Source organism: Coffea arabica, chromosome 5e (assembly GCF_036785885.1).
Source record: "Coffea arabica cultivar ET-39 chromosome 5e, Coffea Arabica ET-39 HiFi, whole genome shotgun sequence".
NCBI lineage: Eukaryota > Viridiplantae > Streptophyta > Magnoliopsida > Gentianales > Rubiaceae > Coffea > Coffea arabica.
Genome location: NC_092318.1, coordinates 44415468 through 44430686, shown reverse-complemented (window position 1 = coordinate 44430686; position 15219 = coordinate 44415468). Strand labels below are relative to the sequence as shown.

General features: G+C 32.7%; 1 long non-coding RNA gene across 1 annotated transcript; it reads left to right on the top strand.

Moving 5' to 3' along the window:
• The first annotated feature begins 13737 nt into the window (after nt 1-13737).
• On the top strand, nt 13738-14667 carry LOC140006350 (uncharacterized). Its single transcript, XR_011813973.1, has 2 exons — nt 13738-13791; nt 14505-14667. It is a non-coding gene; the product is annotated as an uncharacterized lncRNA (long non-coding RNA).
• The last annotated feature ends 552 nt before the right edge of the window (nt 14668-15219 follow it).

Sequence of the window (15219 nt, the reverse complement as noted above, 5' to 3'; positions counted from 1 at the left end):
TTCCTTGGAAAGTCTCATTCTTCATGTTACGATTGTTTCTGGGAAGACTACCATTACCGGATAGGTTAGGTAAACTTGGTTTCCAACTACCCTCAAAGTGTTTTTGCTGTTCCTCGGCATCTGTGGAGTCTATTGAGCACTTATTCGCCAACGGACAAATAGCCTCGGCAGTTTGGAACTATTTTGCAGACTTATGTGGATTCAGATGTCCAGGATCTTTTTTGCGTTCTCGCATTGTAGGATGGTGGTTGCGGTTACATGACTCTGAGACACGACGGCTTATTGACCGCATTCTACCTAGTGTACTCTGTTGGCAAATTTGGAAGGCAAGAAATAAAGCAATGTTTGAGGGTGTCCAGATGCAATCGTCTGCTATTTGTAAGGACATATTCTCAGAAATTCAGTCCATGGTGGGGATTCATTTCAAACAATCACTTCAATTGCAGTCTTTTTGTTATTTGTATGATCGATTGAATGTATCTGTTGGTAGAACTGCATATAAATTGGTTCGCTGGGAAACAAAGGAGACAGGAAGGTTCATACTTAACACGGATGGATGTTCTAAAGGTAATCCAGGAGTGGGTGGAGGTGGTGGAGTTCTTCGAAATTCAATTGGCGTACCAATGATTGCTTTCTCGGCTTACCTTGGACAAACTACATCTCTCCGTGCAGAGATTCGGGCCCTCCTTATTGGTCTTCAAACATGTAAACATAGGGGCTTTGAAAATATAAGTGTTCAATCAGATTCATTGCTTTTAGTTGGGATCATTCAGCAGCGCATTCAATGTCCGTGGGAAATTCGAAGGGAGGTTAGGCAGATCTGGAAGCTTTTGGAAGATCCTGTTCATTTATCACACTGCTACCGAGAGGCCAACACAGTTGCTGATGCTTTATCCAATGTCGGTACATCTCATCCACACCAACAACTCAAGGTTTATGACAGCTTTAGTATGTTTCCAAGGAAAGCTCATGGGGCAATTCGTCTAGACAAGTTAGGTTTGCCTTCAGTTCGGAAAATTAGTCGTCTGTAAGAGGAATATATTGTATATTTCTTCCATAAATAAAAAAAAAAAACTAGCCTTGTTTAGCCCATCTTCGGCTTGACAATGCAACCATTGAGTTTCCGTCTCCAAATAAGAAGTTTCTTTCGAGATTTTTTAAAAAGCACTCTAAATTGAGATTGGCGGCAAAATTTTTACGAAAAAATGGAAAATTAAAAAAATGATTTCTAAGGGTCAAAAGAGCTCAGAAAACTAGATGGGGGGTTTTTAGCATAATTACAAGGAAAAAACTAAAGTACCTAGCTGGAAGAATAAAAGTGGTTCACTTGGGTCATTAAAAGATATACAACAATTGATGGGGTTAATTTTTGGTGTGATACTTAGATCCTAATGGATACCCAAGAATTTTTAAAAAATTCCCATCAATTAATAGGTATAAATGGGATTAGTCTCATTTCAAGTACAACATCAAAATTACAATACCCATCCCGTCCAAAGTCCCTTTGGGCATGGTTAATCTATTGGGACTTGGGACATATTGCCACCTCTACATAGGACTTAGAGCAGGGAAGAGAAGAGAAAAAAAAAACAGTGACCCTTCCAAACTCAAAATGTAAAGACCACCAAATTTAAGTAGAAACGAATTAAGAATCCTTCTTAGTGTTTTCATCCTTTGCAATACAATTTAAATTGACTTTAGAGTTTTTCTTTTCTATTTACAATTAGTATAGGAGGCTGGATCTTGATTTTGTCAAAATTATTATCAGATTATAGCTAACTGGTTCATCCAGGCTAAGGAAGAATAGGGGACTAATGATGGTTCGTTAAGACGAAAGATAGCAGCCGAAATCTCCCTTGGAGAAGAAGAAGTTGAGAATTCTACTGATTTGGGAAATCCAAGATAAGAAGTTGGAGAATCTGAATCGGAGAAATTGAATGAACTAAACACAAAAATGGCGACAATAGCAAAGAGTGTTTTTTGCAAGTCCTGGGTGTGTGTCTATACATACATACATACATATATACATATACATATATACATATATATATATATAGACACACACATACATATACATACACATAGCATTTTTTTATCCCCTTATACCAGATGGATGGAGTCTTCCTTCATCTGTCAAACCAAAAGGTTGGTTACAGGCATTTTGTAACAAATGGCATATTGCATTGTTTGAAAAAACAAGACTTCAAATGGGTAATGGATGAAGCCTTGTTAATGTCAGGACTCCAACTTGTAAAATTCAATTCATTGAACATTGAATCCAACCCAAAACTAAATTCAGTTCCCATTACCAAAAGCAATTGTTTTTCCCCATTTTACAAATGGTCCTAAATCCAAGAAAAAATTAGGCAAAGAAGCGGCTAAAATATACAAAAATAAATGCAATTCCCTAAATAAGTTGGTGATGTTATTGCACTTATTTTGTAAGAGCTATTTGAAATTCCTAGTCTTCTACGTGTCTCAAGCTATTTGAAATTCCTAGTCTTCTATGTGTCTCAAGCTCTTTTCCATTTGATTTGAACAAGTCTAATTTTCTCAAACTCTTTAATTATTCTCTTTTTATACATTTTCTCTTCTATTTGAAATTCCTAGTCTTCTATGTGTCTCAAGCTCTTTTCCATTTGATTTGAACAAGTCTAATTCTCTCAAACTCTTTAATTATTCTCTTTTTATACATTTTCTCTTCTATACTTGTTTACACGTGCAAAAACTGTGACATTTGATAGCTTTCCTACAAAATATTAACTTATTGAAAACAATTTTGGTTTAAATTGCTATTTAGTCTTAATAGCACAAAAAATTGCACAACTGAAATTTTTTCATACATGCAAATATATGTGGATATAGGGAAATGAATAAACACATAAGTAAACACTCAACAATTATTATCTCAAAAATCAAAAACTCATAATTCAACAATTTCAGAGGCTTTCTCAATATTCTTACAATGTCACACTTTAATCTTCTTCATTTTGTATAGTAACACATGCACCTTTCATGGCCTTGTATTCGGCTGACCAAGCCTCAAGCTGACACAAAGCATTCACGATCAAACGCAGGTGTACAATTGTCACAGCAAGTTAAGTTATCATTATCACCACACTATACACAGTAATCATCTTTATCATCTACCTTATCAACAACCAAATCAATAATTTTACAGATAAATTCCTCTTCATCAATTACCACAATAATCATCTTTGTCATCTAGCTCATCAACAACCAAAGTAATACTTTTACAGATAAATTCCTCTTCATCAATCACCACAATAATGGATGCAAATCTAGATTTAGTACCTTCGTCAAAATCTTTGGATATTTCTCCATTATCAGCAAAAATGTCATCTTCAAATTACTTTCCCATTCCAAATCAAACTTATGTTTGTATGCAGACTCATAGGGTAACTCCATGAAAACATAAGGCACAAAACTTATGATTGAGAACAAAGAAAAAATCTTTACATAAGCCATGTCTGCATCAAAACTTATGTTTGTGTTCAGGCTCATAGGTTTTCTCTCTTTCGACTCAATAAGAGAGAGGGCATGTTTGCTATCACAACCTCTGCTGGATCTAGAGCATTTTCATTCATGGATGGCAGGGGTGAAATATCTATTACATCGTCATCCTCTTCTAATATCTTTACATCAGTCATGTCTGCATCAGGAAAATAAAAGTAACATATCAGCTTAGATCAATCAAATTATCTCTATACAATTTATTTTTTGGCATTCAACTTTGGAATGGGACATGCTATCAAAGTTGTCTATTATTTTTACTTTGAGCAACTTCTGTATGTACATATGTGTGTATAGGTACATGTCTGGAAATAAATTGATATGCTAGCTTAGTCAATTCGGTTAGTGTTTTCTGTGATATGATCTTATGAGGAGTGTAAAAGTAGGTATACGAAGATTGTGCTGCGTGCGTGCGCTGAGGCACTTATATGGGTGGATTTTGTTTAATTGTTTATTCTCGTGGAGAATTAACAAGAGAGTGATCAAATTTTTTTTTCTTTCTTTTAGGATAGGTCAAGCAGGCTAGAGTCTTGACATTCATTTATCACTTGGTTTTAGAATTTCGAGAATTGACAGTGCACTAAGACTTCAAGCTTGTGGTAAAGACCAAGGTTTTGAAACTCAAAAATTTACTCTGTAGTGGGTTCCTAATTCAACTATTTGACTAAATTTTATTGGTTTGTGATGTCATAAATACATAACAAATAATTGATATAGTGCTTATGTTATCATACAATCCAATGAAATGACCTCTATATACAAATATTTGGTTAATCAATTAAGTTAGAAATCATATTCCTTTAAACAAAAAAAAAAGAAAGAAAATGAAGAGCTTCGATTCATCATCAATCAAACTAAAAAAAGTTATGTATAGAAGAAATATTAAATTACATGAGCAATTTGATGTTTATAAATCATTCAGAACTAAAATATACTTTTAAAATGTAAAAAGGGAGAAACACAACTTTGCAAAAAAATTGGGATACATATGGAAATTTATTTTAAAAAATAGAGCTTCCTAGGAAATTGCAGCATTAGAGATGTACATTAATTTTTAAAAAAAATTAAAAATAAGAAGAAGAAAAAGAAGAACGGTGGATAAAAATAATTAGTTATTAATTACAAACCTTCATACTAAATATGCCAGGAAACACCATGGTACATGGTGACATATAATTTTTTTCAGTCTAAAGAGAGCCTCCAACTCTTACAAGAGGAAAAGAAGAAATGAGAGGGTTTGAGAAGTAAATCGTAAATTTTTACTGCCACTTAGCCAGTGTCCCCAAGTTAGATCTTGGAAACAATCACCTGAGAAATATCTCTACTAATTAAGCTGAAGTTGGAACTCTATTAGTGAAGAATCAATCTAGGTGGAGTAGACAAGCATTTATTTAATTCAAGGGAATTCGCCATCTAGTGCTCTTTTAAGGAATTACTTCTTATATTTTGGATGTCATCACTGCAAATAATGAAATTGGATAAATTAAATTCTGTTGTACTTTTTTCATCTGTGGAAATTTAACTTGAAAAAGGATAAGATATCACATTTATTCCTTTTCTTTTCAACAAAATGCTCCAAAAAGAAAAGTCACCTAAAACTTCTTTACAACCTCCTCCACCCCATCTTAAATTCCACTCACATTTGTCTGATTGCTCCTTCTATTAATTGAAACGGAAGAGCCATCCAACTTCTATTGATGTCCCTTAAACTTCTAGCTTACCCTGCTTTTAATTTTTGCTATGTTTATTTTGTATCCTTTGTGAAGAGTAAAAGCGGCTTTGTGAAGATCGCGCGACGTGCGTGTCATGTTATAATTGACTTTACGTTCGAAACCCTAAGTTTCTATTAGATTTATCCTGGCTTTGGACCCTTATCCTTCTCTTTCTCAGCCCCATGCTTGTACTGAATGAGCCTTGCTCAAACCAGAACTAGAAGTAGAAATATCTAAATCAATCATAATGGGTATAGAATGCACCATTACAAAAAGATTATAAAATGCTTTTCTACTACTATAGGGTTCTAGTTCTTAATGTTTGTAATGGCTATATATATCTGCATGTAGACAGACTTTATAGGTCGATTCAACTCTCAAGAGAAGTTTTGAGAGTTAAAAAAGTTTGAATTTATAATGCTCGGAGTTCTTATAGATCATGATAGCCTCGTGAATATTGGCCTTACCGATTTCTTTTAGGGATAATTCCATAAACCTCCCCTGAGGTTTTCAACAATTTCACTCAGGTCTCTTAAAATGTACATAATTACGGAGATCTCCTTTGGTGTGATAAAAAGACAACAATGCCCTTCATTAATTGTCAACTCATTGAAAAACTATTTCAAATATTAAACTCTCTCATCTATTATCAACTAATAATTCAAGTTACAATCTTTCCCATTTAACTATGTATCATCTTCTTCCTACATCTATTTTTCTTTCAAACTCATTTATTTATCATTATCAACCAAATTTGTACTGTCACAAGTAATAAAATCATGGTCCACACCAAACCACCAATACTTACATGTCTTGGTATCTATTTCCAATTCTCAATTTTTCATTATTACTTAATACTTGCGCCGATATTTGTTGCCAATTTTTGATAGGCATTAACAAATTGAAATTGTCAAATGACAAATTGAGTGCTAATTTCATTATCAAACTAGATGGAGATGAAGATAGTGACAATAATAAAAAATAAAAATTAAAGATATGAAGTGAAATAGGAACTAAATATAGGTTATACTGTTATGGATGTCATGAAAAAAAAGTGTTCTTAGTATATATTTATAACTGCATTGTGTTTCTATTCTTGATTTAGAATTATTGATGTTATTCCTATAGAGAGAATTTAATTGATTTTGAACTCTGTGCCAGTGGAGTATATTGGATATTGATATTAGTAGTGATGGTTTAGATTATTTTGTATTAAAAAGTGGCAGTCATGGAATTGAAATTTAGGGATGTTGAGGAATATTGTTGTGTATTAAGTAAAATCTAATATTGATAAAAGATTATAGGTAAGCTTTTGGATATCTGATGTAGTATTTATAGTTGATACAATAGTCTACATCAGAAATTTTTAGATAAAAAAGGAACATTAGAACAAAGATAAGTGTTTATTTAATAGTGATTTGGATGTTAATGGGTAGGTAATAGTGATAGCAAGTAAAGCTAAATGAAATAGAGACTGTGAACCATTTTTTTCCATTACATTTTTGTTGTGAATTATAACTCAAGGGCATTATAGAGATTTTGAGAAAAGTATAGCCTTTTGGGCCTAAAATGTTACTTAAATAGTGAAAATAGGGGTGGTAGCCACAATTTTTAGAACTTAAGGAGAGCTTTCTGCAATTGTCATAAACCTCAGGAGAGGTATGTGAAATTAACCTTTTCTTTTACACTAATTATACTCTGCGTCATCTCTATTCCAATTGAATTTATAAAGCAGTATTAATTGATTTTTTTTTGCTTTTTTACTCCAAGTCTCTTGTTAGAGCAAAATTGCTGGAATGAGCCTCCTTCAATTGCCCTGCAATTAGTGAAAGTCCCTTTCAATAGCTAACATTTGTTGCATACATGTTAAAAAATGAACATCCCAGAAAAAATTGAGATAAAATTAAGGCAAAATGCGCTAGTAGTCATGTGTATATGCTCCATTTTGGTAAATGAAATTGCCAAGTTTTTATTCTTTCTTGTACGGCTTCATCAATTTCTTGTTCCATTTTGTTCCAAAGTTAAAACTTTTACTGTTCAAATTTAGAGTGGAATTAAATCCTACAATCGAGCTTAACCTTTTTGTTTGCATATATGGTTGTACTTTTTTTTTGGGATTTATGTCCTAAATTACTCGGCTGGTGATGTTTACAAGGCTATTGTGGGGCCTGTTTGGAACCTGAGTTTTTTGGGAGTTTGTCTAAAACTTTACTGTAGTGCACTGTAAAAGTTTTTGAAAAAATTTTGTAGAAGGTTTTGTAAGGTGAAAAACTTTTTTGTAGAAGTTTTTGAAATGTTACTTTAGACGTTTTTTGGATTATTTTTAGAGGTATTTTTAAAACATATTTTTGAGTATTTTATAATTTATAATTTTTATATTTTTATATTTTTAAACATTTATGCATTTATAATACATTTATAAATATTTATAAATAAATATATTTATATATTTATATATAAATATATAAATGTATTATATTATATATAATACATAATATACATATATTTATAAATGTATAAATGTATAATTAATATAAATGTATATATTATAAATGAATATTATATAAATGTATAAATTATAATTTATAAATATATATGATGATTATGTATAACTGTATTAATATAATTAATATAAATGTATAAATGTATTAAAATTATGTATAAATGTACAATTAATATTGTTTATAATTTATAATTTTTATTGTTTAAATATTTATATATATTTATGCATTTATAATACATTTATAAATAAATATATTTATATAGTTATATAAAAATATATAAATGTATAAATGTATTATATTATATATAATACATAATATAAATATATTTACAAAATATAATAATTGAATATTATTATAAATGAATATTATATAAATATATAAATTAATATATTATAAATATATAAATATATAATATTATGTATAAATGTATTAATATAATTAATATAAATGTATTAGTATTATGTATAAATGTATAATTAATATTGTGTGTTAATATTATGTATAAATGTATTATGTTATACATAATACATAATATAATTGTATATAAATATACATAAATATATATACATAAATGTGTAATATATATAATATGTATTATATATATTAAATATATAATATATAATATTTATATAAATGTATAATTACATATTTATATTAATATTAATTTATATGGTAATAATATTTATATAAATATGTAAAAATATATTTTAAATAAAATAAAATATTTATAATATGTTTAAATAAATATATAAATATATAATATTATAAATATATAATATATATATATAATAAATTTTTGAGGGTGAGGGACTCAAAAATTCAAAAAAAAATTTTGAGGTTACCGGCGGCGCCGGAATAGGTGATCGGCGCCGGGAGAGGTGGTGGAGGCGGTGTCTGGTGTGGTGGGTTGGGTGAGGGAGGAAGAAAAGTTTTTGAGAATTTTTTTGTGTATAGATTTTTGAAGTGCTTAGGTAAAAAACAAAGTTTTTTGGAGTTCCTGTAGCAAAAGTTGTTAAAAAACTAGTGTGAGAACCCTGAAAAAATATATATATAAATATCATCTTGTATTTCGTTTGCATTTATTTTAGTTGCTTACCTTGAGATTTGAAATATTTCATATGATGATCAAGTGGCTAGTTAAACGCCTAATTGAATTCTTATCAAAATTTAGAAATTTAAAAGCATCCTGATTTAATTAAGAATAACGGTGTAAGGGGAATGGAGTATCTATAAGTCATAATTAATATGGGATTGAGAAAGTTCATTAGATTGAATGAGTATACAAATTAATTTTGAAGACATGTATGTTTTATGGTTTGAAATGATTAAGATAATAAGTTGATAAAAAAGGGATAAATGAATATTATGAATATTAAATTTATATATAAGGCCGAACTTGATTTTAATGGTTTTAATAATAAAGGAAGTATGATAAGTGATCACTTACAAGTTATTAATTTGCTCCAGAAGTAGGCTATCCTATTTAAATGTCCCGTTTCTTCAGGAGAATGAATTTTGTCTTTGAATAAATATGTAAAAACAATTTTAAAATCACTAACACGTTAAATGTGCAAATATTGAGTATTCTCGAATTGGACTACGCGAATATATTTTACTCTATGTACTAAACTTATTAGTTTTACTACTTTAAATTCATATTTCAATGGTAAACTATTCCTTTGACCTAGCAATTAATCTCTCTGAACTCTAGTATTGTAATTAATCGTTTTGAATTAAAGTATAAAGATAATGTTTATGTAATAAATAATATAATTGTAACCAATATTGAACTGTTCAGTTTTGTTACACTATAATTCTTGAGCGATATTAAGTTTACTCTCTAAAAATAAATTCCTTAATTTGCAATAGCTCACTTTATTACGAATAAGATTAAGGGTATACAGAAACCTTAGTATTAAGATGCAATCGATAAATTTTGGACAAGAACGATATAAGTATCCTAGATATACTTAGGACGTAAGACTTACGATAATTAAGGTCTTGTAGGACTAGTGTATAATTCGACGTTTAAATCACACTTGGGGATAATTTTTGGACTTTAGTTAGAGCCAAGGACTTAAGGGGTATTAGGAGGAGATGTGAAAAGACCAAAATACCCTTCACAATTCCACAAAATCACCACACATCCATAACATTTCCATGCAACACCAAACAACTCCTTGGACAGCAGCATAGCACCGCACCATCCGACCAATCAAAAACATTCAACCATCTCAACACTCAACCTCTCCTCAAAACCACGGCACTAACTCCCTCCCTTTTCATTCCTATACCGCAAACCACTGCACTTCATCCTCGTCGTGAGGCATCCGAGAGCAAGGGAGGGAACTCGAGCTGCAATCTTCTTTCTATTCTGGTTCCGTCCGTGAGCTGGAGTAAAGGCAGGGAGAAACTGTGAGCCAACTCCCTTCTGCATTCTCCAAAACAACCAGTTGCCATCCAGCTTCCACCTCTACCAGTTGAAACCACCGACAACCACAACCACAGCCACACCAATCGCAACCAGAACCAGGCCTGTGAGCAAGGCCGAGAGAGGGAAAAACTTCAGCTTCCTTGACGTACGAGTGAACCTTGAGTGAGGTAAATTTTCTGGAATGAAAATAGTTTATCAGAGGTAGATTAAGCTAGTAGTGGTCTTGCCTGTGTTAATTTGCGCCATCGGATGTTGAAATCAAAGCTGAGGAAAATTCTGTTTCGGCTAGATGGTTCTGCCGAGGAGCTGATTGGGAAATGTAGTTATTTCTGACTTCCTGTGATAATCTGAGCTCAACTAAATGTTTAACCAACTTAAAACAAGAAGGTTATGACATCTAGGAACATGCATGTGATTTTAGGCGGTCAGATTTATAATTAAGAAAAGAAGAAAATTTCTGTGCGCTAGTTATGTTTCTGCCGAGAAGCCGAGCTGATAGTGCAGCTTTATTTCTGTTTTCGGGGACAATCTGAGCACCTAAGTGTACTTAACTGAATGAAAACTTGAAGTCTAATACCATGCATGTTGATTTGTGCATTCGGATGATGTGGTATAGTATACAAAAATTCTGTTTTGGGGCTAAACATTCTGCCGAGTAGCTATTTTAGAAATGTAGCATTAATTCTGATTTCCTGCGACAATTTGAGTTTGATTTAGTGTTTAACTAATTAATTACAATAAGGATAAGTCAGCTAGGGACATGCATGTTGATGTTAGGCACTCGAATGGGAATTTTTTAAGAACAGAATTTCTGTTGTGCGCAAGAAATTTAGACTTGCCGTGAGCTTAAACCAGAAACGCAGCTGTAATTTTGGTTAATTGATACACCAGAGCTTGCGAATAGGATTACCTCCCTAATAAGAAGGTAATTAAGTCTTGCATGAGGCTAAGTAGCTCGGCTAACCAAGGAAATAAAATAAGAACAGAAAATCTATGCATGCAACTTCATCCATGACTAATTGAACAGAATTTCTGGTTTTCTTGGATGATTAGGGCTGTGTTTGAATCCGATTTTGAACTAGAAATATTGATTAGCAAGTTAAATATTTGCATGTTAATTTTAAGCACCTAATACCATGAATTAACCGAGGGAAACGTTGGATTTATGACCAATCTAATCGCTGGAAATCTATTGAGTTGGCCGAGAGTTTGTCTTAGTAATGTAGCTTCATTTGATTCAATTTCGTTGTTTTGAGTTTGCAACCACGAATAACTAGCTAATAACATGATAATTGAACTTTGCATGTGGTTAATTGGTGGGTTTAGATCAGAAAAATAAAACGAAACTGAATCTGCTACATGCATGTTTCATCCGAGACTTGTTGGAAAATTCTGGAATTTTTGGATGACTTTTGTCGTTAACCGAATGTAATTTCTGAGCTTATAACTGCAATTAACTAGTTATTAACTAGATAACTAAGCTCTGTATGAAATTGATTGGGTTGGTTTTAAACAGAAAATAAAAATAAAAGGGGAGTTGTTACATGTATGTTCGACCAAGGCCATGCTAAACAGAATTTCTGGATTTGTTTTAAACAAGTATAATTGTTGTTTGAATCTGGTTTTGATATGGAAACCTTTACTAGCTAGCTAAGTGTTTGCATGTCCTAATGGAGTACTTAAAACTCTGTTTTAACCAAGGAAAAACTGGACTTAAAAACATACAATTGCTGGAAAATTCTTATGAACTACCGTGAGTTTAAACCTGGAAATTTCAAGAATTATAACAGTTGTTTAAACTTAATTTCGAGTTGGAAATGTTAACGGACTAGCCAAGTAATTGCATGATGAAGTTGAGAGTATAATGGCATGTCTTAGCCAAAGAAATATTGAATTCATGAACAACCTACTGCTGGAAATTTGAATGACTAAAAGATTGACCCAAATGTTGGAAAATAAATGCTGGAAATTTGTTTTGTGGTATCCGAAGGTTGAATTGGAGTTTTAGCTCGGTTGTGAAATTATTCCTTGAAACACAATGATTGGAAATGCCTGGAATATGTTGTTTTAAACTTTTATAAGACATGCAGAGGTGAAACACTCGAATTGTGGGTGAATTGCCAATTGATGGTTGTCATATATAGCTGATGACAGATTAGTATATATATGAATTCTTGGCTGAACCATTTGCTGGAATTAAGTGTTATTTGCCTTGGTATATACTGGTATGAATGTCATATTTAAATGTACGGATGGTTTGAATAAAAGTCCTATGGTTTTAAAAGAGAAAAAGGAGTTTTTCACAAGTGAACAAGAATTTCCAGATTTCCGGATTTCACTGACCAGTCTAGGCAAAATGCTTATATCTTGGTGTAGGAAAATCCGGTTAAGGCGCCGTCAGTGGCATTTGAAACTATAATCATAGGCCTTTATTCTGTAGAAATTTCATATTTTTCCTCCATGTGTACTGCTGTCTGTGAATCCTCAAAGTGGACTGTTTTGTATGAATGTCCTGTTTCTTCGTGAAACTGAACTTGGAATTGGATTGAGATTTCAGCTTACATGTGGTTTAAATTCTTGATTGAATTGTGGTTGGAAGTAATTGGTGTTGTCAAGGGCTAATGATTGATGAAGCCCTTGGCCATTTGAATGATTTTATAAGTACTACAGGGTGATGAAAGTTAATTGCTGGAATGTCTTGGAGGCTTTACTTTTATTTTTATTTGCTTATGATGGGCTTGCTGAAACCAAGTGCTAATGATTGATGAAGCCTTGGTTGATCATTTTATTTTATTCAGAAATGCACTTGTTGAAATCTAGGGCTAATGATTGACGAAACTCTAGTAATTTGCTATGTGATTATTTGCCATATTTTAATCCATATTATGACTTCGAAACGGAATCGGAGCTGTGGAAGTTGTATCGACCTTGCGAACTCGAGTAGCTGTGATCAAAATTAACCAAAAATATTTTCCAGCTAGTAGTATATTATAAAACTCCATATCTAGTGTTTTGCCTAAAACTTTCCAACTCGATAATTCTCTTTAGCTCAATCTAGCCTTGATAGCTATAGTAATTAAGTTCTATAGCTTTTGAAAACTCTGAGCCTTATTTTAATTCCTTTTCTTTCCTTAAGCTTTGCACTAGGATAGTTAACTATAGGAAAAATTCCAAGATACGAGTCCTACTAATCTTAGTGAAAAGCTTGGAAAACTTGCTCGGCAAGAAACCCTATTTTAGGAAAAATAGTTTTCAAGGATAGTTTTTGCAAAAAGCCGTAACTTTAAAGAAATGTTCAAGTAACTTCCTAACATGGATATTAAGAGGTTTGTCGACTTATTTCAAGAAAAATAATATTAGTTACCCTTTTATAAGGATAAGTATCTTAAGGAAAACTATAATAAACATTTCTTCTACTTTTGTCAAGTTTTAACCTAAGGGACTCTTGATTCTTCTAAGGAAAAGTAGACTAGTAGTATATTAAATATACCTCGATGTCTATAAGCTTAAAAGCTGAGTAGAAACTTATAGTTTCAAAATTTGGTTTTTAGGATTTTGCGAGGACGCGGAATTCGATTTCCAACTTGACATCTGAACTTCACTCTTGGTGAATGTCCCTGCCTGTTCTTTCCTACTTGAATTAAGTGCTTTCTTGACTCGATATGTGATAGATTGCAAAATGAGTTTTGATCCATCGAAGTGAGCAGTGTGTACCTTATCGCACTGGCCGTTCGAGTGGTGACTTGTGTGAATCATTTTCTCCTGAATCTTTAAATCTAAATGTAGTTACGTCGTTGGGTGAATCCCTCGGCACCTGAATCAACTACAATAATGACTGAATCTAAATGTAGTTACGTCGTTGGGTGAATCCCTCGGCACCTGAATCAACTACAATAATGACTGAATCCAAATGTAGTTACGTCGTTGGGTGAATCCCTCGACACCTGAATCGAACTACAATAAAGTCGTTAGGTGAATCCTTCGACAAATTTTATTACGGGTATATCTCGAGTATACTGCGTCGGTAGACGAAGTACGGGCCCGAAGCGGAGGTATGAACGGTGACGGGTTAGGATTAAAATGAGTGGATCTACATGGACTATAAGTAGTGAGAGTTGACGGAGGGTCAACTACGATGAATGGTGATCAAGCGAGGAAAATGGCTCCTGAGAGCCCCTGTATCCTACCCTGTGCTGTTATACGCTTTCCTAATTGTTCAATTTGTTTAAATTATTACTCGCTGTTTGATTTAAGTGACTGCATGTTTTGGGGCACCACTGAGATTTAGCTCACCCCACGTTTATTGTTTTTCCTTAACAGGTTCTGGAAACTGAAAGCTGGACACTTACTTATGTTTTCCTTTTGGGTTGTACTTGAACCCTATGACTTATTCTGTGGGCTGTAATGTGTTATTTGGGATGATGTATTTTCCTTTGTGGATTGCCACTTGAAGCTGGAAAATGTGTAAACCCTAATTTGATTACTTGGCTTGTAAGTTTGTATTATGGATTTATGTACTTATCTACCTGGTTTGGTACGACTTTATAAGTTGGTACGTAGCACGTAGAACGTTTAAGAGCCTCGACTGGTTATTTTTATCACTGCTATCTCTGAAGTTAATGTAGATTTAAGGATGATCCTATTTGGGAAAAGTTGTCTTGTAATAGATTAGGTTATTTTTCGGAAGGATTCGGGTTAGTGTGCGTGCGTGAGTCCTGGCGAGAGTTGGGCAGACGGCCCGCCAACCCTCTGGTTCGCCTTAGGGGGAAGTGGGGTCGTCACAGGTGGTATCAGAGCTTTTATCAAGCTCAAACCGGGAAAAGGTTCCCGGACTGTGGGGATTGACTTGTTAAGTGTGAAACAAAAGTCTATAGTTGGGGATATTAGATATGTACGTTGGGTAGGAACCTCAAATATAGGTGATTCATGCTTGGGACTGGCCAGCTTGAGTTGTGAATCATCTTATTTTTGGGTTCTTGTACCCGAGTACTAAATATTACATTTAATGGAGTGTTTGCAAATTGTGAAGAATTTA